This window comes from Babylonia areolata, chromosome 2 (genome assembly GCF_041734735.1).
Source record: "Babylonia areolata isolate BAREFJ2019XMU chromosome 2, ASM4173473v1, whole genome shotgun sequence".
In the NCBI taxonomy this organism is placed as follows: domain Eukaryota; kingdom Metazoa; phylum Mollusca; class Gastropoda; order Neogastropoda; family Buccinidae; genus Babylonia; species Babylonia areolata.
In genome coordinates this window covers 32738185-32755513 of record NC_134877.1, presented here as the reverse complement: position 1 = coordinate 32755513, position 17329 = coordinate 32738185, and the positions used below count along the sequence as shown (strand labels likewise).

The following is a 17329-nucleotide window of genomic DNA, read 5'->3' as shown; positions in this document are numbered from 1 at the left end:
TGAATCCATTGGATTTTTTGCTCTGTGCGCGGCAAAGAGAGAGACGGAGCGTGGATTGGATGTGAGGAGGGAGGCTTCCTGTCCCGGGTAAAGTCTCTGTCGTGACTGTGACACTGTGTTTCATGGTGTTCACACCTTGAATTTAACCCTTTTGTTTAGAAAACGAACATAAGCTACGTTGACTCGATTCAGTTTTGCAATATATATATATATATATATATATATATATATATGTGTGTATGTGTGTGTGTGTGTGTAGAGAGAGAGAGAGAGATGGATGGAGGGAGAGACCTCCGATTCAAAACAAAAGCTTTATCAAAAGCTTCGTATTGTCTGGTTACCTACTTGATTCAGTAATAGATCTAGGTATTCCGATTTGTATATATACCCGAGCACCTTCCAGCTGAAGGCGGTGATATGTTTTGCTATTTTAAAGTCCAAACACGCTAGGCATGTGTTCAAAGCTTTAATATAAGTAATACATTTCCAGCATGGGTCCCGTTTCTATGGTCCGCCGCCCGCATTCTCGAAGAATTAGCGCAGTAAGAGTGCGTCAGCTTCTATGAATAATAATAATAATAATAATAATAATAATAATAATAATATCCTCGTGCACTACCCCCGCGATAGTTCACTGTACGCCCACACAAGGTGAGACCAGCACTTGACAGGAGCTGTGGAATGAATGCAACGTCAACGAAGGATGAAGACCACCTCTAGAGATAGGAATACAGTCCCACACCACAGGCAGACACACAGGAGTAAGGGAAAGTTGTCTGTGTGAATCCATGCGTGTGCGTGTATAATCGTGAAACGGCAGGCGTCGCAGCAACTTTGTAGCTCTCTCTCTGTCTGTCTGTCTGTCTGTACCCCTCCGACCCCATCCCCCCACCACCGACCGCACCAGACCCTTCCCCCCAACACCCCCCGCCCCCCTTCCAATGTGTTTGTATAATGGCCTGAGGCCGATGTACAATAAACCATTTATCTGGTCTTGTCTCTGTCTCTGTCTCTCTCTCTTTATATCGACATGAATACACGAAGCATTGAAAATATTACGTACGGTTAACCTCGTGAATGTTGTTGAATATTTGTGTTGACTATTTTTGGTTAGTTTCAATATACCTATTTACTATGTCACCTCATTCTCTCGTTATCATTTATCAATGAATCCCCCTTCAGTAAAGGGGCTCTGGCCTTATCTGAACAAAACGTTCGTTCGCTCGTTAGTTCTCTCTCTCTCTCTCTCTCTCTCGCTCTCTCTCTCTCTCGCTCGCTCTCTCTTGTCCCACACCATGATTTTCCGTAGTCTCTATGTGGTATTATTCGCACACCCAACCACCCGATCCCGCGGCATACAGCCCACCAAGCATTGTCATGACCGCCACGAGGCCGGTCCTTGGAGAAGACCCTGCGCTGCTGTTGCAAACCACCCCACCTCCGTCGCGCCGTCGAAGTAGCAGGCTACCACTGTTGATGAATTTCACTCATGCAGCCCTCCGCGGTCCTGCTCCCTAACTAACCCACACCAGTTCTGATCTCCGAGTCAGACACCATAACTGTTGGCCGGTCGGGTCCATTAAAAAAAGAAAAAAGAAAAAAAAAAAAAGACAATTATTTCTGGAGTTAAATATTTAAGTTCTGTTTTATTTTCATTAGAATCTTTTCTTTTTACATATTGTTTGTTCTGCGTCTGGAGAATGTAACCATATAGTAATCTTGTATCGTAATCTCTCTCTCTCTCTCTCTCTCTCTCTCTCTCTCTCTCTACACACACACACACACACACACACACACACACACACACACACACACACACACATATATATATATATATATATATATATATATATATATACATATAGATATGTGTGTGTGCGCGCGTTTGCACATGCGTTTGTGAGTGTGTGTGTGTGTGTGTGTGTGTGTGTGTGTGTGTGTGTGTGTGGTCCGGTGTCTTCTACTCGTCGAAGAGAAATTCTTAAGCAACACACATCTGAAAAACAAACAAACAAAAGCAAGCCCTATCATTTTTAATCTAAAATGTTCCAGTGTGTGTTTGCTTAACCATGCGCTCCTTTATTTAGTTAGGTTTGTTAATTAGTTGGTTTAGTAAGTCTTTGCTATATAATAAAAGCTCCATGTGTGTGTGTGTGCGTGAGCGCATCCTTTCCTGCATGTGTGCTACTTACATGCCTGCGTCTCGCTCGCGCCTGGGTTTGTGTGCATGCTTGCGAGAGCAAGCGAACGTGAGTGGTGTGAGAACGCCCGTGTGTGTCCGTGTCTGTGTCTGTGTGTGTAATTTGTGCGCCTGAGTGAGTAAAGGAGCGAAAAGACAGGACCTGGGGATATAAAGACAGAACGCGACACAAGACAGACAGTGAGAAAGGACCCCCCCCACCCCCCCCACCCACCCCCACCCCCAAGCCCCCCACTCCCATCTGCCCCTCATGAATCATTCACAATTTCATTCACTTTCAGACGATGGCGGCGGATATACCTGTCCACCCGAAGACTTCGCCATCCACTTCATCAGGACAAGGCACCCCTCCCCATCCACCTCCTCCTCCTCCTCACCACCACCCTTCCGTCTCTCACCACTCCACCACCACCACCTCCGCCACACCCCCTTCCACGGTCTAGCAGCGCCGCTGCCGCATCCCCCAACCTCCCCCCACCCCCCACATCCTCCCCCCCAACACCACCACGACCCCCCGACGAACCCCACCTCCATCCCACCCCCGATCAAACAACCCCACGATGTCTGTTGCAAGTCGAGTCATGAGGGAGAGATGGAGGGGGTGGGGGGGCAGTGGTGTGGGGGCTACAGAGATAGAGAATGGAGCCGATGAATTCGTGCGGCGTCCACCTTTGACCAACAAGGTAAGTGTCTCCGGATCACTTTCACTTTTCGTGGGAGTGTCTGTTTTGATGTCCTGTCTGGTAAAACTGTCAGCCGATCGGAATGGTCTGGTTGTCTGTTCGTTGTTCTTTTATCGCCATCGTGCTCATCATCATCATCGTCATCATCATCATCGTCATCATCATCGTCATCATCATCATGATGTTCGCATTGTTTCGCTTTCGTTCTCCTCCTCCTGTTTAACGAACGAATGCAATCTACTATTACATCTAATCTGCATCTTCTTCTTTTATCGTTTTTCTCGTCATCCTCTCCATTTATTGTCGCTGTCTTTATTATCGATCTTTCAGCCATCTTATTTCTTGACTCCTTCAACTTCAGCTCACTGAAACCAGCTCTCAACAGCAACGACAGAATGAGAAAGAAGAGGAGGAAGATTCAGAAGAAAGAGAAGAAAAATGTGGAAAAATTAGGAAGACAAAACTCACTATATTGAGCTGAACTGACCACAGAAAAGTCGTTTTCACTTCTCATGCTGCTCATTTACAAGACGGAATGCCTGTTAATACAGAGAGCCAGAAATCTAATTCAGTTCGCCAGAAACAAGATTTTGCAAAGAAAGGATCACTATATCACGCTCTATATAATCGTTTATCATCAGTACACTCCAGGATGAGTTTCATTTTTCTGCCTCCCCCCTACCCCCCCCCCCCCCCAACCCCACCTCCCCCTCTCCCATTGCAAAGACTGCACAGAGATGTTATTCCTCAGCTGTTTCAAGTCTGACCTTAAAACCTACCTCTTCCCAAAATAACCTCCCTTCCCTGCCTCTTCCTTGTCTTCAGTTGTTTTGTTGTTTTTTCCCTCCAGTTTTAGAGTTATGCATGCTTTTGAATGACTGGTGCGAAAGCGCTTTGATTTGTCTCTGCACAAGATTCAGCGCTATATAAATATAATGATAATTATTATGATCCCTGCCACCGTGATCTTCCTTCCAAACTTCTTTCGGTCGTATCGTACGTGCGGTGCGAGGCCACAACACGTGTGATTTCAGGACATCCACGTACACAATATAACGCTGTTACAAATGATTAATGATTCCGTAATGAATTTTCATAAAATCAGACAAGTATTAGAACTTTTTTGGAATCCAGAGAACATTCTCTCCGTCACACAAACCTGTGCACGGTTATATTTTCAAAAAAAGTTTTAACAACACACAATAAAAGAAACAAAATAAAGAAAACTGTTGTATATAAGTTTGATTTTTGACACTACTAAGAAAACAAATCACCTAAAATATCCTCACATATAAAATAAAAGCTTCCATTCATCAAATCCGAACAGCATCACACTCATTAGTCCAGACAAATAAAACCAAAAAAAAAAAAACCCCAAACAAACAAACAGAGGGCACTGAAAAATTCAGTTTTGTTGTAAGAATGTTTTATTATTTCAATAATTCTGTTATGTAGTATTTCGATTCAGTATTCCAACAATACTGTTTAATATATATATATATATATATATATATATATATATATATATATATATATATATATATATATATATATATATATATGGTATTTCTAATCAAAGGTAAATACGGTTCCAGTTTTTTGTTGTTGTTGTTGTTGTTGCTTTATTCTGTGCACGAGTGTATCACTGTCTCCAACCGACTTGGCTTGGAAGAACTCAAAACATCCACCCTGAAGCAATCCGTCAACCTATCCACTGCAGCCACCTGTTTTTCGACCCCATCCTCTGGCATCATGTTTCCCTTTCTGATGCTGTGAACTGACACCGATAAAGGGAAGAAGAAGAAGAAGAAGACGAAGAAAGAAAGAAAGAAAGAAAGGAACAGTACACAACATGATGATGAAGTACGTGACAAACTCTCTCTTCATGAAATGTACATGCACATCCTAAACCCATGAGTGCAATTTACTGTAGCGTGTATGGTGGAATGTTCGTACATGTGTTGAATATACTTTGTTTTGGTTTTTGTTGTTGTTTGTCGTGTACTTTCTTTTCTGGTCGGGTCAAGTCATTGTCGAATCTTTTTCACGGGATTATACTGCACCTGTTCAGGTTGATGTAGGAAAAAAATCTGATTCAACAAAATCTGAATCTCTTAGCGCACGTAGAAGAACCCACGACAACAAAAGAGTTGTTCCTGGGAAAATTCTGCAGAAAAATCCACTTCGATAGGAAAAAACAAATAAAACTGCACACAGGAAAAAATACAAAAAAAATGGATGGCGCTGTAGTGTAGCGACGCACTCTCCCTAGGGACAGCAGCCCGAATTTCACACAGAGAAATCTGTTGTGATAAAAAAGAAATACAAATACAAAATACAAATAATTTTGTCTTGAAAGCAAGTTGTTTCAGTCTCGCAAGAAGCAGGGTGAAGGAGTACAAAAACAAAACAAAACAAATCCTTATTTCAAGAATGTTCTACTAATTCTCCGATTTTATGAAAATTCATTACGGAATCACTTATACGTATGTAACAACATTATAGTGTGGATGTCAGCAGTTTCTGAATCAACATATGTTGAAATATAATCTGGAATTTCCAATGTCTCTGGGCTTTTTCCCATCCCCAAAGCCCGCTGGACTATACCACTTTGTTCCATTTACGTTCCCTTGAATCTGCCTTATTCTTATGGTCTGGTCCTCTCTCTCCATGTTTCTCTCCCTGTCTCTGTCTCTCTCTTTCTCTCTCTGTGTCTCCGTCTCTCTGTGTGTCTCTCTCTCTGATCCCCCTGCCCCCCCCCCCTGCCCCCCCACCCCACCCCCACCCCTCCCCCGCAACCAGCCCACCCATAACCATTAATTCTTGAGAAGAAAGGCGGGACACACCTGTAGCGACTCGCCCCTGGGGCACACTACGTGCTCAAGAGCCGGAGCCGGTATTCCTATGACACCATATACATGTTCAGGTTCATGTCTCTCTACCAACGGGGCCGGGGTCACACAGGGCGAACGCTTTTCGCCACCTCCACGAACAGCTCAGCTCTCTCTTGTTGCAGAGAGAGAGCACTTTTTGTGTAGTCACGTTTTTCCGGTGTCTAAAACTTCCCACCTTTACTTCCACCTCACACACCCCCCACCCCCACCCCCTCTCCCCACCCGTCTTTCTCTCTCTCACCCCTCCCTTTCTACCCACGCCCAATCTCTTTTCTTTTTATTTCTTCCGTAACCCCCTCTTCCCCCCTCTCTCTCTGATGTGTGTGTGTGTGTGTGTGTGTGTTATTATTACCGTGCTTATGCCTTTATGTAGTATTGTATTCGCATGCCATGACTTTAAGTAGCATTGAGTAGTGCATGCAATGACATATATAATGTGGTATTCTGTAGTGTAGACCCTGTTTCAGGGTGGGGACTGGATGAAAAACAGCGCGCTAGTACTGATCTATTATCCTCGAAAATAAAGAATTTGTCTTGTCTTGTCTTGTCCTCTCTCTCTCTCTCTGAACATTACAATACAGGGGATTTCGCTTTTCTGTTCCAACAGGCAGAAACCGATTTTTTGTTTTTAATTAATGAGATACAGACGGATATGCAAACAGGTACACGTACAGACATAGATAACCATATTGAGAGAGATATTTTGTATCATTTATCTATAACATTCTTTAGTTCTATATTCAGTTTACTCACAGAGATCGACAGAGATGTGAATACCAAGGACTGCAGTTCCTTTTTTTTATTTTTTTATTTCGTGAGATGGAGATATGTCATTAAAGAAGCGATGCATTTGAAGAACTGCAGAAACAACAATCAAAATGAATACGACAACAACAAGAACAATCATCTTTACAATCATCATCATCATCATCACATCATGTGCGATGGTCTATTCATAAGGGCCATGGCCCCTTAGGAGGGGTATTTGTACTGTGGGTTGCTACAGTCAGACACCCACATTGGTCGTTTTTTTTTGTGACAACTGCGTTTCGCCTTTGGACTGAGTGTTTTTATACAGAGAGCAAACACCCCTGACAGTCTGTTCATTTATAGAATGAATTAACATTTATAAATCCAAACAGGCAAGAGTGTTGAAACTATTTTACTGAGAGAGAGAGGACCGAGAGAGAGAGAGAGAGAGAGAGAGATGTTGCAAAGCGATATAAGCGCTGCATAAGTGTTCACTGGTGGTGTTGTTTTGTTATCATTATTATTATTATTATTATCATCATCATCATCATCATCACCATCACACTCACAGTTAAGTAAAACGAAAATCAAAGATATAAACGACTAACAAAGTTTCTATGAACCATCCACCTTCTTCAAGCTCGCTAGTAGGTGTATATATATAACAGGTATTCTGTCGCCGGTGTTGTTGTTTTCCTCATTATCATTATTATTATTACAATTATTATTTGATGACCATCGTCAGTATCGTGATTAGGAGCGACAGCAGCATGTCATCATTATCATTATTATTATTACAATTATTATTTTTATAACCATCGTCAGTATCGTGATTAGGAGCGACAGCAGCATTTTAGCCTGGGGGAGGGTAGATTTGGTAGGGGGCAACACATTTGCATTTACTCCCCACAACGCACTTGGTCCCAGTGCGAAAATGGAAAGCACACCGTGTTGCATAAAACCAGTGGACACACACTGTCAGACCCCCCGGCACTTTCCTTGCACAGGCCTCTGGCGCGCAAACACTTCACCACAGAGAGAGAGGGGGGGGGGAGGGAGGCAGACAGAGTGAGAGACAGAGAGAGAGAGGGGGAATGGGGGGGTGGAGGGCTGCTGGAAGAGGATGGCGGATTCAGATGAAGTGTGTTTTAATTAATGGCTATGGGCCATTTTAGAAGGGGGGGGGGGGTAAGGAAGGTGTCTGAGGGCTCACACATAAAATATACCTCCCCTACCTCCTCCCCAAGTCTTTGATGAAAGCATACCTATATTCTCATCAAATTCCGTACTTTTTTGAAAGCGTTGTAAGTGTACAAAGCAAACGAGTTTCGGAAAGAGGGAGAGGAGGAAGGGAGTGGGTGAAAAGAGAGAGACGGAAAGAGAGAGAGAGAGAGAGAGAGAGAGAGTGTGTGTGTGTGTGTGTGTGTGTTTGTGAGGCAGAGATAGCCACAGAGAGATAGAGGGGGTAGGGGGTGTGTCAAAGGCTGGTTCATTTTTACATTTTGTCCCACGGTAATCGTGCGAACGTGTAAGGAAAGCAAAACCAACAAGACCTGTACAAATATTAGCTATCAAATACCCAATGGTAAACGAATCATGGCGAACATTAGTCCAAAACAAATAATCTAAATGCGTGAACTTGACAGTAAGCTGGTAGCAGCGCTAAAGAAAACAACAACAACAACAACAACAACAACAACACACAAACACACACACACACACACACACACACACACACACACACACACACACACGCACGCACAAACCAGTGTATGTGTGTGTGTGTGTGTGTGTGTGTGTGTGTGTTAATTAATGTTGCGCGCACATATTATGTATAAAATCATGTTTGCACACGCACAAATTACACTTTCTTTTATAAACTATTCTTTTATATATATATATATATATATATATATATATATATATATATATATATATATATATATATATCAGTGGCTGGCCGTTCTTAAAACAAAAGGTCATTATCATGACAATGTAACTATTCAGCCATGTCTCTACTGTGCGTTAATTAACATCAACGACTTTGTTCCTCCGCCTACGGTTTACTTCATTTCAACAAAAATCAACCGATTCTGAACACACGGTTGCACACCATCGATTTTTTTTACCATGTGACCCCAATTCTGCACAATTCCTTCCATGCCCGTTGTGCTGGTGCGAGAGATAAGCCTTCGTGCGATCGTTGCTCGCTCCTGGTTGCAGTGTCCGTCGTTTGTCTTGCTTTTTTTCATGTACGGGGCCCAGAAAGAAAAAAAAAAAAGGTGCCTATGTTGGTCAGAACCGGTGGTGTCGCTATCTGCATGTGACACTGAACGAACCTCACCACAGTATCAGTATCAGTAGCTCAAGGAGGCGTCACTGCGTTCGGTCAAATCCATATACGCTACACCACATCTGCCAAGCAGAGGCCTGACCAGCAACGTAACCCAACGCGCTTCGTCAGGCCTTGAGAAAAAAAAAGATAAATAAATGAATAAATAAATAAATAAATAAAAATAAATAATGATGATAATATTTACAAGGCGCAAAATCTTGATGAAATTAACTCTAAGTCCCCTCCCTCCCCCCCCAAAAAAAAACAAAACAAAAAACAGACTGACGAGAAACATCACTGATCAGTCACCCGCCGTTGTCCTTTGAGCTGTTTCCAAACTGGGGAGTAATTTACTTTTAAAGGACATTGATACGAAGTGCTCAACATGGATCTTGTTTACCTGAGAAAAAAAAAGAAGAAAAGTTTCTGCATGTGCTGAACAGCGGTGAGGGTGAGGCCAAAGACCGGGGGAGTTTAGGGGACAGTCAACGGAGGATGGATGGAGGTCACAAAACAAAATCTAAATCAAAAAAAAAAAAAAAAAAACAGAAGAAGAGGGTGGAGGCCCAGTTTCAGTTTCAGTATCAGTAGCTCAAGGAGGCGTCACTGCGTTCGGACAAATCCATATACGCTACACCACATCTGCCAAGCAGATGCCTGACCACCAGCGTAACCCATCGCGCTTAGTCAGGCCTTGCCCCCAAAAAAACAAACAAACAACAACAGCAACAACAATGCCGCTCAGAAATCTTTGGAGGTGGGGGGGGGGGGGGGGGGGGGGGGGGGGGGGGGGGGGGGGGACTCAACTTCGAAGAGTCTGTTTTCACGACATGACAGGTTAGGTCTCCATAGCTGTTCACGAAGTAGCAAGCCTGGGCAGTGGCCTCCCCTGTCGGAAGTCGGGAATGTGACCAGCTCTCTGTTGGGTTCACCTCACGTCTGTTTAACCCTCATATTTCTGAAATAGTGTTCTGTGAATAGATAAGAAACGGTGGTGGTGGTGGTCGGTGGTGACGATGACGACCACGACCATGATAATGGTGATAACAGTGATTATGATAATGATGATAATCATACTGTTTACAACCTGACCGATCATCACAGCCACGATTACTGACGATCATTGATGATGATAATGATGATGACAATGATTCCCCCGTACCCTTCTTCAACACCAAGGCAAGCAATCAACACATCTCCACTGACTTTTAAAAAAAAACTCGTTCGTTAACTTCCGTTTGACCTCGCCGGCAGGCAAAAAAAATAACAACACCAAAACAACAGCAAACAACAAAAACATATACAATTTGAACAACGTGCACTGCGGCCTCCGTAGGGACTGAGACACTGTGGAACCACATAACTGCTTTTTAATCGCTCTACAATCCCAAGACACGGTAGCGTTGTGTTGTGCAGGACCGGTCATGCTCAATTTTCAATCAGTCGTTAGAAGCTGGCTGTGCGATGACTGGGGTGTCCCCCTGGCTTTGAGTAGAACTGAAAAGGCACCGTGCCCGCTTCTCTTGAAAGACTGAACAACCCTGCTATGTGGGGAACCTCATCATACAAATGACGAAACTTCTCGACTGTCCATCTCCAGAAACCTGCACCCTGACAAATCTTCTTGTGTGTGTGTGTGTGTGTGTGTGTGTGTGTGTGTGTGTGTGTGTGTGTGTGTGTGTGTGTGTGTGTGTGTGTTCAGGTGGAGGTGGGTAGTCGACCGGGAGGGGAGAGTGGAAATAAGGTGGGTGATATAATTATGTGCTGACTGCAGGATTGGAGGGAAGGAGGCGAGTTTGTGTGTGTGTGTGTGTGTGCGTGTGTGTGTGTACATGTGTGTATGTGGAGTGATGGCCTTGAGGTTAATGCGTCCGCCTAGGAAGAGAGAATGTGAGCACGCTGGTTCGAATCACGGCTCAGTCGCCGGTATTTTCTCCCCCTCCACTAGACCTTGAGTGGTGGTCTGGACGCTAGTCATTCGGATGAGACGATAAACCGAGGTCCCGTGTGCAGCAAGCACTTAACGCACGTAAAATAACCCACGGCAACAAAAGGGTTGTCTCTGGCAAAATTATGTAGAAAAATCCACTTCGATAGGAAAAACAAATAAAACTTGCACGCAGGAAAAAATACAACAAAAATGGGTGGAGCTCTCAGTGTAGCGACGCGCTCTCCCTGAGGAGAGCAGCCCGAATTTTACACAGAGAAATCCGTTGTGACAAGAAAGAAAAATTTCTCTCTCTCTCTCTCTCTCTCACTGTGTGTGTGTGTGTGTGTGTGTGTGTGTGTCTGTGTGTGCCTTAATGAGGCGAGCAGGTCGGGCTGTCTGAAGTCCCTCCGATCCATTACAGCAAGCTGTCAGCCCGCCACTGACCCTGCTGACCTAAAAGAGATGGGGGCCGTTTATTTTGAAGTGAAATAAAAGTGCAGAAGCTGAGCTATTTATTGTGAAGCAGAACAGAAATGCAGAAGGTGTGCTATTTATTGTGAAGCGGAATAGAAACAGAAGGTGTGCTATTTATTGTGAAGCAAAATAGAAATGCAGAAGGTGTGCTATTTATTGTGAAGCGGAACAGAAATGCAGAAGGTGTGCTATTTATTGTGAAGCGGAATAGAAATGCAGAAGGTGTGCTATTTATTGTGAAGCGAAATAGAAATGCAGAAGGTGTGCTATTTATTGTGAAGCGGAATAGAAATGCAGAAGGTGTGCTATTTATTGTGAAGCGAAATAGAAATGCAGAAGGTGTGCTATTTATTGTGAAGCGGAATAGAAATGCAGGTCCCTGGCAGTCACGTACAGTATGTTTCTGACACTTAGACAGGAACAGGGTGTACAAAAAAACAAATTAAGCACGCGCGTGAACACCAAAAAAAAAACCCACACTCACTCACGTATAAAGACATCGACAGAGACAGAACTATTGCTTGCAACGAGTGTGTTTGTCCCCCTGTCAACAGACTGCACGAAAAAGATCAAACTTCTACTGTTAGGGGAAAATAGACATGCAAACTGCGAAGAAAAAACAAGAACCGTGGCGACGTGCTCTCTCTCTCTCTCTCTCTCTCTCTCTGTCTGTTTATGTCTGTCTCTCTCAGTCTGTTTCTGTCTCTCTATCTCTGTCTGTTTCTGTCTCTCTCTCTGTCTGTCTGTCTCCCTTTCTGTCTCTGTCTCTATCTGTCTCTCTGTCTGTCTGTCTCTCTGCCTCTCTCTCTCTCTCTCTATGTGTGTGTGTCTCCACAGGGAAATCAAGCAACCGAAACATCACACTGTGGAATCGACTGTGACGTAAAATACTACCCCCCCCCCCCCCCCCGCCACCCCCGCCACCCCGAAAAAGAACAACAAAAAACCCACCAAACAAACCGTAGTTCAACAGAACAGAATGTAATACCAGTAAGTAGAAACAACACAACACAATGCAAACAACACAACACAGTACAATATAACAGAACACAACACAACACAACACAACACAACACAAGACAAACAACACAACGCAACGCACTACGACAAATTCACACACAACACTGCACATGTCGAACCATGTCAAGCGCGCGAGCAGTAAAAAGACGCCCTCGGGGCTGTCTGTTGCTCGCTTCACGGTTGTTGACTTTGCTCGCCCCTCACCCGTGTAAAATGGATGAGGAGGATGAGGGGGAGGAGCAGGACGATGCGTCCTCCCTCATTGACAGTGAGGGACCTGATGAGGTGGTCTGAGTCACTGCCTACAAAACATTGCTCGCGAGTGTCCAGGAGGTACTCAACGTGACACGCAAATTCGTGAAGCGTTCCGTATTTTTCTGTATTTATCTTTTTTTCTCTCTCTCTCTCAAGGCCTGACTAAGCGCGTTGGGGTTACGCTGGTGGTCAGGCATCTGCTTGGCAGATGTGGTGTAGCGTATATGGATTTGTCCGAACGCAGTGACGCCTCCTTGGGCTACTGAAACTGAAACTGAAACTCAACGGGCCTCAAACCCTCGATCTATGCCGATGGATGAATGAATGTTGCTTTTGCAGCTATGTGCAACACACATTTTCCATAGAAGAAGAAAAACACCCGTAGGTGCTGGGGAGGACCCAGAGAAGCACTGTCTCCACCCGCCCTTGGAACAATCCTGCACCACCCTTGGAGGCCTGCGCTGTGTTCACAATGGGTGCAGGCACGCTACAGGACACTCCATTTTCCATATAAATTGCTCACTCGCTCCTAAAAAGATATAATAAAATGAATTAGCCAACAGTTCACTGAAATAAGAAAGAAAGAAATCAAGCAATATTCACTTTCTCACTAAATTGAAATGATTGATAGCTAAGTAAAATAAAATAAAATGAAACGAAACCAACCAACCAAACACCACATTTCAAACAGGGGTAATAATTCATCATGTCATATGGCTACATTTTACGCTGAACTGTGTTGGCGTATATTGCATTCTGTTGCATTTAGCCCCACGCGATTGGCTGAATTCTAAGCTTAACTGTACTGCACTGTACCTCACTGCAATGCACTTTACTGTACTGTACTGTGCTGTACTGTACTGTACTGTACTCTACTGTACTGCATTGTTCTGCAGTACATTATTGTGTGTGGAGTTTTGCTTTGTAGAAATCTCTCAGATTTTCCAGAGTAAAGCCACGGGCTGCTCTCGACTAGAAAACTCTTCGCTGTAATCCACCGCCATCCATTTCGTTTTCTTATCGCGTTTGAATCATTGCATGCTAACTTGTCGGGGTTATGGGGGTGGGGGGTGGGTCGTTTTTCTGCAGCATTTGGACAGGGAACTGAATAATTTTCTTACTGCCGAGAGTTCTTTTACGTGCATCAACACACACACATATATATATATATATATATATATATATATATATATATATATATATATGCTGCATGCTGGACCTCCGGGTTTTTAACGTGTCTCATCCGTAAGACTAGCATCCACACCGCATCTCAAGGTCTAGTGAAAGTTGGGTGGGGGGGACAAGATCTGCTTTGAACTGACGAGATTCGAACCACGACCTGTTGGGGGTGTTCCCGTTTCCAGCTGTTATCAACTGGGCCGCTTATGGACGTCAGTGGATAGAAGAGAAATGAAAGACAGGGTGAGAAAGCGCAACAAAACAGCAACTACAAAACCATGTCACAGTTTTTCTCCTCTCCTGGACCCAGTTGCATTGCTTGGTTCTATTTTTTTGAGAGTTACACGTGACTAAATGCCTACGTTGACCGAACTACGCCATTGGTCAGTTCCATACTACACACAGTCAGTAGCGAACAGTTACGACCATACTAGGCTCTTCCGTCCGAGCAATGCAACTGGCTAGAAATTCAAGCACGTGACTTCAAGGACTGAAAAACTGCTACAATGACACGTTCTCTTTTTGCCCCCCGACGCCCCCTCCCCTCCTTCCACATCAACCCTCCCAATCCAACACACACACACACACACGCATGCACGCACGCACGCACAAACACACACATACACACACACACACACACACCTAGATCCCATCATTCTACTTTATCCTTTCTCTGTTTATCGTCAACCATCATCCCCACCTCCACCCCCACATCCCGTCGTCTCCCCACCCCAACTCCGACCCCCCACCGCCTGCCATCCCCCTCAGACATACATGACACGTTTTATAATATTACTTAAAGTGAAGAGATGTTAAAGTAAAGAAAGAACACACACACACACACACACACACACACACACACACAACGCGCGCGCTTTCCACCCCCCATCTCTTTCTCTCTCTCTCTCGTGTGTCCCCCCACCCCCCACCCCCAAAGTCCTTCCACAGCCTCCACCACCTCTACACTCACAGCCCTGCAACGTCACCAGCACCAGCACCAGCACCACCACCCCTATTTCTCCTCCATCTTCCATCACCTTCTCTTCCACACACACACACACACACACACACACACACGGTCTCACCGTCACCCATCATTCCCCATCCTCCACTCCACACATCCATCCACCTTCCGCATCTCTCTGCCCCCCCACTCCGCACCACCACCCCCCCTTTACCTGCCCTTCCCTCCCCCCCCCCTACCCCTCCTCACGCCCTTCCTGTGGTGCCTGGGGCGCTTTTCTCACCTGCCCACGCTGGTGCAACAAACCAGCCAGCCAGCATATAAACTGCTATGCGGTACACTCCTCTCCCTCCCTCCCTACCCCTCTACTGCTTCCCTTCTTTCTCCCCCTCCCCTCGCCCCCCCACCCCCACCCCCCCTACCCCCTTCCACTGTTCCTGCCTAACGATCCCATCATGCCCCTCTCACCGCGTCACGCCCCGCGTGGCTGCCCGGCCCCCCTCATGAATATTTATTGCCTGATTAGTGCCGCTGCCCACACCATGGGGGGTATGTGTGGAAACTGGGGGTGGTGGGGGGGGGGGGTGAGGGGGGCGAGGGGGGGGGGCTACATGAGGGGATGGAAGGAGGGGAGAGAGAGAGAGAAAGAGAGAGGGCACGCAGAGAGAAAGAGAGGGACGGAAAGAGAGAGAGAAAAGGAAAGAGAGAGCACGCAGAGAGAGAGAGAGAGAGAGGGCACGCATAAAGAGAGAGAGAAAGAGAGAGAGTACACAGAGAGAGAGAGGACACGCAGAGAGAGAGAGAGGGGGGGCACGCAGAGAGAGAGAGGGAGGGAGAGAGCACACACACACACACACACACACACACACACAAACACACACACACAAACACACACACACACACACAAACACACATACATACACACAGAGGATTAAAACAAATTATGAAAACAACAAAAACAAATAGTCGGAGGGGCGGGGTGGGGGTGAGGATGTGTGTGTGTGTGTGTGTGGGGGGGGGGGTCCGTATTGATGCTCATTTCCCCGTGTCAGTGTTGGCCATGTATGGTAGGTTTTAAACCAGGAGGAGGAGGAGAAGGTTGTAGAAGCTGCATGGAAAAAAGATGAACCCTGTCTTAACTGTCTCCATACGAACGGCGAAAGAGACGAAGTTAACAGCGTTTCACCCCAATTACCATCATCAAAATATTGCAAGAGGAAGGCTCTTATACTGAAGAGATGAATGTTGACAAAGAATACCACAGTTCTTACGACGGAAGCTAAAGGTTGGGTCATTCAGACACCCACTGGACATCCGAGGGGTCTGTGTAGAGAAGAGAGGACTGGCCGTACTGAGTGAGTGAGTAAAAAAAAAAAAAAAAAAAAAAAAAAAAAGAGAGAGAGAGAGAGAAGAAAAAAAGAAGACTGTTTTTAAAAGTGACAGTGAGGATGAGGAGAATGAGGAGTGGGGGTGGGGGGAGAGGCGGAGGGACAGCAATAACCAACCACCACCACCACCATCATCGCTATCACCACCCTGCCACGTCTTAACGTTTCTCGGGGCATTCCTGCACTGGTGTCGACGGTCACACACCGTTTCCAGGTGACGGGCCAATAAACATCAGCAGTTGTAGTACCAAGTGCAAAGCCGTCGTCAGCACCAGCGTATAATTGGCAGTAGTAGTAAAGGTAGATTTGCAATCGCCACCCGCAACCCAACGGTAGTGGTGGTGGCAGTAGTGGTAGTAGAAGAAGTAGTAGTAGTGGTGGTTGTGGTGACAGTAGAAGTAGTAGTAGTAGTAGTCGTGGTTATAGAAGTTCAATACATATCACATACACGGCTGAATCTTAGTCTTTAACCATACCTGGCAACGTTACTTAATAAAGTTAAAAAATAAAAATAAAAAACCCAACAAATTAGCTTCAAGGAGACCTCAAATTTCAGCGTGCGATGTGAACAATATATATTCAATCACTTTCGCCTTTAAAACAAAAACAAAAAACAAACAAAAAACAATGAAAATAATACCCCCCCCTCCCCCCACACACACACACACAAAAAGGGGGGAGGGGGTGAGGGGGTGAGGGGGGGGTCAATAAAAATCATACAGACACACACATGTATAAATACTTCCGCGTTCCTTTGCAGCGGTTTTGATCTGCACTGGACCGGTTTTATCCCACAACTGTGGCAACTGAAATCGGTTTTCCCGGGCGAATACACCTACAAACATAAAACAAATACACGATCATAGTGATAATAATGATTATAAGTTCATACACAATCATCAGCATCAACAGCACCGGCAGCACCAACACATATTGATATAATTATTTTGTTATACTATGCCGTTGCTGAATACACCTGCAAACATAAAGTGAAACTGACGAATACACGATAATAGCGATAATAATCATAAATTCAGACACAATCAATATCACCATCCGCAGCAGCACATATTGATACACTTATTTTGTTATACTATGCTGTTGCTGACACACACACACGGACGCACACTATTTCATCCATCCACCCCTACCCCAACCCCAACCCCGCCACAAAAACGACAATCCTCCCCACATTACCCATCTTGTCCCCAACCCTCAACCCTCTCCCCCTCTCTCCTCCTACCCGCTCACACCACC

The 17329-nt window shown here is 45.1% G+C and overlaps 1 long non-coding RNA gene across 3 annotated transcripts in view; it reads left to right on the top strand.

Annotated features, from left to right (window-relative positions):
- Positions 1–17329, top strand: part of LOC143300482 (uncharacterized) — a 208974-nt gene that overhangs the window by 27749 nt on the left and 163896 nt on the right. For 2 of the 3 annotated variants that reach the window (XR_013057667.1, XR_013057664.1), the window contains exon 2: positions 2482–2883. This is a non-coding gene — a long non-coding RNA (uncharacterized LOC143300482). Of the gene's footprint in view, positions 88–2481; positions 2884–17329 lie in introns of all 3 variants that reach the window. The other variant, XR_013057668.1, reaches the window with a different exon arrangement.